The following is a 6,792-nucleotide window of genomic DNA, read 5'->3' on the forward strand; positions in this document are numbered from 1 at the left end:
GAAACTATAGGGAAAAGAATGGAAAAACTTGAGCAGGGGATCAGGGAACTGAATGACAATATGAAGCGCACAAATATACGTGTTGTGGGTGTCCCAGAAGGAGAAGAGAAGGGAAAAGGAGGAGAAAAACTAATGGAAGAAATTATCACTGAATATTTCCCAACTGTTATGAAAGACCTAAATTTACAGATCCAAGAAGTGCAGCACACCCCAAAGAGAATAGACCCAAATAGGCGTTCTCCAAGACACTTACTAGTTAGAATGTCAGAGGTCAAAGAGAAAGAGAGGATCTTGAAAGCAGCAAGAGAAAAACAATCTGTCACATTCATGGGAAACCCAATAAGACCATGTGTAGATTTCTCAGCAGAAACCATGGAAGCTAGAAGACAGTGGGATGATATATTTAAATTACTAAAAGAGAAAAACTGCCAACCAAGACTCCTATATCCAGCAAAATTGTCCTTCAAAAATGAAGGAGAAATTAAAACATTTATAGACAAAAAGTCACTGAGAGAATTTGTGACCAAGAGACCAGCTCTGCAAGAAATACTAAAGGGAGCACTAGAGTCAGATACGAAAAGACAGAAGAGAGAGGTATGGAGTAAAGTGTAGAAAGAAGGAAAATCAGATATGATATATATAATACAAAAGCCAAAATGGTAGAGGAAAATATTATCCAAACAGTAATAATACTAAAAGTTAATGAACTGAATTTCCCAATCAAAAGACATAGAATGGCAGAATGGATTACGACCCAGCAATACCACTGCTAGGTATCTACTCAAGGGACTTAAGGGCAAAGACACAGATGGACATTTGCACACCAGTGTTTATAGCAGCATTATCTACAATTGCAAAGAGATGGAAACAGCCAAAATGTTCATCAACAGACGAGTGGCTAAACAAACTGTGGCGTATACCTACGATGGAATATTATGCAGCTTTAAGACAGACTAAACTTATGAAGCATGTAGTAACATGGATGGACCTAGAGAACATTATGCTGAGTGAGTCTAGCCAAAAACTAAAGGACAAATACTGTAAGGTCCCACTGATGTGAACCGACATTTGAGAATCAGCTTGGAATATATCATTGGTAACAGAGACCAGCAGGAGTTAGAAATAGGGTAAGATAATGGGTAATTGGAGCTGAAGGGATACAGACTGTGCAACAGGACTAGATACAAAAACTCAAAAATGGACAGCACAATAATACCTAAGTGTAATGTAACTATGTTGGAACACTGAATGAAGCTGCACCTGAAATATGGTTTTTTGTTTGTTTGTTTGTGTGTTTGTATCTTTTGTTTTTGTTTTTTTTCTTTTTCCTTTATATATATATATATATTATTATTATTATTTTAATTCTCTTCTCTATATTAACATTCTATATTTTTTTCTGCTGTTTTGCTAGTTCTTTTCCTAAATCGATGCAAATGTACTAAGAAATGATGATCATACATCTATGTGATGATACTAAGAATTACTGAGTGCATTTGTAGAATGGAATGATTTCTAAATGTTGTGTTAATTTCTTTTCTTTTTTTTGATTAATAAAAAAATTAAAAAAAAAAAAAAAAAAAAAAAGGTCCTAAAGATTCTCAAAGAGCTACAGAAAAACATGGACAAAGAAATAAAGGAAACCAAGAAAACAGCATATATGGCGGGCCGCGGTGGCTCAGCGGGCAAGAGTGCTTGCCTGCCGTGCCGGAGGACCCCGGTTCGATTCCCGGCCCCAGCCCATGTAAAAAACAAACAAACAAACAAAATATAATAAAACAAGAAAATGTTTAAAAATGTTTCCCTTTCTTCCTCCCTTCCTTCCTTTCATCCTTCCTTCCTTCTCTGTCTTTCCTTCCTTTAAAAAAAAAAAAAAAAAAAAAAAGAAAGAAAACAGCATATAGACATAAAGGGAATATCAACAGAAAGATGAAAATTATGAAAAGGAACCAAACAGAGCTGAAGACTATAGACAGAAGTAGAAATTTAAAATTCCCTGGAGCACTTCCATAGCAGATCGGGTCTGGCAGAAGAAAGAATCTGTGAACTTGAAGATAAGACACTTAAAATCATCCAGTCTGAGAAGTAGAAAGAGGAAAGAATGAAGAAAAGTGAGCAGAGCCTGAGGAACCTGTTGGGCATACCAATATATGCATTATCAGAGTCTCAGAAGGAGAAGAAAGAGAGAAAGTGTTAGAGAGACTATTCAAAGAAATAACTGTTGAAAACTTCCCAAATAAAAGGAAAGATATGAATTCACACATCCAAGACACTCAACAAACTCAGGATAAACTCAAATAGACCCATAATGAACCTTGTTACAATCAAACTGTCTAATGTTAAGATAAAGAGAGAATTCTGAAACCCAAAAGAGAGAAGCAACATATCACATACAAGGGAGCCTCAATAAGATTGTCTATTTCTTTTTTTTTTTAATTTTTTTTATTATTAATCAAAAAAAGAAAAGAAATTAACACAACATTTAGAAATCATTCCATTCTATACATGCACTCAGTAATTCTTAGTATCATCACATAGATGTATGATCATCATTTCTTAGTACATTTGCATCGATTTAGGAAAAGAACTAGCAAAACAGCAGAAAAGATATAGAATGTTAATATAGAGAAGAGAATTAAAGTAATAACACTAATAAAAAAATATATATATATAAAAAAAGGAAAAAGAAAAAAACAAAAACAAAAGATACAAACAAACAAAAAACTATATTTCAGGTGCAGCTTCATTCAGGGTTCCAACATAGTTACATTACACTTAGGTATTATTGTGCTGTCCATTTTTGAGTTTTTGTATCTAGTCCTGTTGCACAGTCTGTATCCCTTCAGCTCCAATTACCCATTATCTTACCCTGTTTCTAACTCCTACTGGTCTCTGTTACCAATGATATACTCCAAGCTGATTCTCGAATGTTGGTTCACATCAGTGGGACCATACAGTATTTGTCCTTTAGTTTTTGGCTAGACTCACTCAGCATAATGTTCTCTAGGTCCATCCATGTTATTACATGCTTCATAAGTTTAGTCTGTCTTAAAGCTGCATAATATTCCATCGTAGGTATACGGCACAGTTTGTTTAGCCACTCGTCTGTTGATGGACATTTTGGCTGTTTCCATCTCTTTGCAATTGTAGATAATGCTGCTATAAACACTGGTGTGCAAATGTCCGTCTGTGTCTTTGCCCTTAGGTCCTTTGAGTAGATACCTAGCAGTGGTATTGCTGGGTCGTAATCCATTCTGCCATTCTATGTCTTTTGATTGTGAAATTCAGTCCATTAACTTTTAGTGTTATTACTGTTTGGATAATATTTTCCTCTACCATTTTGGCTTTTGTATTATATATATCATATCTGATTTTCCTTCTTTCTACACTTTACTCCATACCTCTCTCTTCTGTCTTTTCGTATCTGACTCTAGTGCTCCCTTTAGTATTTCTTGCAGAGCTGGTCTCTTGGTCACAAATTCTCTCAGTGACTTTTTGTCTATAAATGTTTTAATTTCTCCTTCATTTTTGAAGGACAATTTTGCTGGATATAGGAGTCTTGGTTGGCAGTTTTTCTCTTTTAGTAATTTAAATATATCAACCCACTGTCTTCTAGCTTCCATGGTTTCTGCTGAGAAATCTACACATAGTCTTATTGGGTTTCCCTTGTATGTGATGGATTGTTCTTCTCTTGCTGCTTTCAAGATCCTCTCTTTCTCCTTGACCTCTGACATTCTAACTAGTAAGTGTCTTGGAGAACGCCTATTTGGGTCTATTCTCTTTGGGGTGCGCTGCACTTCTTGGATCTGTAAATTTAGGTCTTTCATAAGAGTTGGGAAATTTTCAGTGATAATTTCTTCCATTAGTTTTTCTCCTCCTTTTCCCTTCTCTTCTCCTTCTGGGACACCCACAACACGTATATTTGTGCGCTTCATATTGTCATTCAGTTCCCTGATCCCCTGCTCAAGTTTTTCCATTCTTTTCCCTATAGTTTCTGTTTCTTTTTGGAATTCAGATGTTCCATCCTCCAGTTCACTAATTGTAGCTCCTGTCTCTTTAGATCTACCATTGTAGGTATCCATTGTTTTTTCCATTTTTTCTTCTTTGTCCTTCACTCCCATAAGTTCTGTGATTTGTTTTTTCAGATTTTCTATTTCTTCTTTTTGTTCAGCCCATGTCTTCTTCATGTCCTCCCTCAATTTATTGATTTGGTTTTTGAAGAATTTTTCCATTTCTGTTCGTATATTCAGCATTAGTTGTCTCAGCTCCTGTATCTCATTTGAACTATTGGTTTGTTCCTTTGACTGGGCCATATCTTCAATTTTCCGAGCGTCATCCATTATTTTCTGCTGGTGTCTGGGCATTTAATCAGATTTCCCTGGGTGTGTTACCCGGCTGGTTGAAAGGTTTTTCTGTGAAATCTCTGGGCTCTGTTTTTCTTTTCCTGCCCAGTAGGTGGCGCTCGTGGCGCTTGTCTGTCTGCGGGGCCCACCAGTAAAAGATGCTGTGGCTCCTTTAACTTGCCAATCCGAATCTCGCAGTCGGCCCGGGAAACCGCATGTGGAGGGGGGGTTGCCGGCCGCCGCGGCTTGGGGGAGTGCTGGTCCAAATTGCCCAGCTGGCCCGAGACGCCAAGCGTGACGGGAGGGCCCGGCTATCCAACGTTCCCAGTCAGACCGGGGAGCCACATGCGTGGAGGGGACCCCAGTCGCCAGCCGCCCCGGCCGGGAAAATGCGCGCCCCTTGGGTATCTCACCGCAGTGGATTCTCCCTGCCCGTTCAGCTGTTCCAGAATGGGGTACGCTGTCTTTTTGGTCTCTGTCGTGGCTCCAGGAGCTGTTTCGTATTGTTTCTGTTTCTTTAGTTGCTTTTCTGGAGGAGGAACTAAGACCCGCGCGTCTTACTAAGCCGCCATCTTCTCCGGACGTCCCAAGTGTCTATTTCTTATGGAAACCATGGAGACAAGAAGGCAATGGGAAGACATATTTAAAGTTCTGAAAGTAACAATAAAAAATTGCCAAACAAGAATTCTGTATCTGGTAAAGTGCCTTTCAGAAACAAGGGAGATGTAAAACAATGTCATGCTCTCTTACAACTTATTTTTCACTCTGGGAAAATAGCTATTTTTTATTTTTTAAATGTATTTTATGCTAATGTATAGAGTTTATTACTGTTTAAAATAATATTTTTTGTATTTATTCCTTCTAGCCTCCAATGTTCTGGAGCAAATAGAAGAAAAATCTGAGATGATGGTATGGTAGCCTATGACAAACTCTGGAATCTGTCCTGTAACTACCTGTTGAAGAGTGCTTTGAAAAGTATCACTTTTTTCCTTTTTTCCTTTGCATATATGTTATATTATACAATTTTTAAAAAGTTTAAAAATAATATTTTACTGTTCTAATTTTAATATAGTAAATATTATAAATGTAACTCAAATAAGCAAAAAAATGAGGGAGGAATTCCTAGATAAACAAAAACTGAGGGAGTTTGTCACTTTTAGACCTTCCCACAAGAAATGCTAAAGACAGTTCTACAGGTTGAAAGGAAAGGACACAAGACAAATGAGTAAAGCCACATGAAGTACTAAAGATCTCTGGTAAAGATAATGACATGGGTAAACATAAATAACAGTATTATTGTATTTTTTATTATTCACTCCACTTTTTACTTCCTACAGAATCTAAAAGGTTAAATGCATAAAATGTAATGATATATCAATCATTTTGGACACAATGTATAAATAGATAATTTGTGACAAGGGCTACCTAAAGGTGGAGGGGATGGAGGGAGCCAGGACTATAGTTTGTATATGCTATTGAAGTTGTTAAGTTAGTATCAAACAAATGAGATTGTTATAGGTTTAGGATGTTAAATTTAAATCCTATGGTAAACTACAAAGAAAATATTTGAAAATATGCAAGTTCATAGAGACAGAAATTACAGCGTAAGTGGCCAGGGGCGACGAGCAAGAGACATGAAGTTAATGCATAATAAGTATAGGGTTTCTGGTTGGGGTGAAGGGAAAATTATAATTATGGATGGTGGTGAGGTTACTGCAACATTGTCAATATGATTATTACTCCGACTGGTGTGTTTAGAGGGACTGGGATGGGAAGATTTACATTGCATGTATGAAAGAGAAACTAAAGAGATAATGACAATTCAATGCAATACATGAAACAGATGGGATCTAAGCATGGAAATAAAAGATTAAAAAGAAGAGTACTCGAACATAAGAAAAATTGGAATATAGGATGTTAGTGTCCTATAAATGTTAAATTTCTTTAATTTGATAACTACACTTAACATGATTATATAAGTGAATATCCTTGTTCACAGGAAATACACATGGCACTATTATATGTTCAAGGAGTATATGTGCAACCTGCTCTCAAATGTTCAGAAAATAAATAGATAGAAGCTGAAAAGAATGATACAACCAAAGTGGCAAAATGTTAAACTTGATGGATATGAGTATCTGGGAAGGATAGGGATATGTTGGAGTTTACAGCATGGGGTTTGTTTATTTTTGCAACTGACTTATAAGTATGAAATTATTCCAAAATAAATAAATAAATGCAGTAATGGATATAAGACACTGAACAAAATAGGAATTCATGAGTCCATACTAATTTAAATAAATGAATAATTAAATAAATAGCAAAGAAAGGAAAGTTATTCCTAATAGAAAAATGCAAACTAATAAAAGAGGAATGATGGATTTAGAAAATCACCATTTGGCAAACAGAATTAATTGATTCAGGCAAGGACTATCAATGGATGCTGAAA

General features: G+C 36.2%; 1 protein-coding gene across 1 annotated transcript in view; it reads right to left on the reverse strand.

Annotated features, from left to right (window-relative positions):
- SLC11A2 (solute carrier family 11 member 2) overlaps positions 1 to 6,792 on the reverse strand; it is a 100,618-nt gene that overhangs the window by 33,818 nt on the left and 60,008 nt on the right. The gene's annotated exons all lie outside the window — the stretch shown is intronic.

Source organism: Tamandua tetradactyla, chromosome 7, assembly GCF_023851605.1.
Source record: "Tamandua tetradactyla isolate mTamTet1 chromosome 7, mTamTet1.pri, whole genome shotgun sequence".
NCBI lineage: Eukaryota > Metazoa > Chordata > Mammalia > Pilosa > Myrmecophagidae > Tamandua > Tamandua tetradactyla.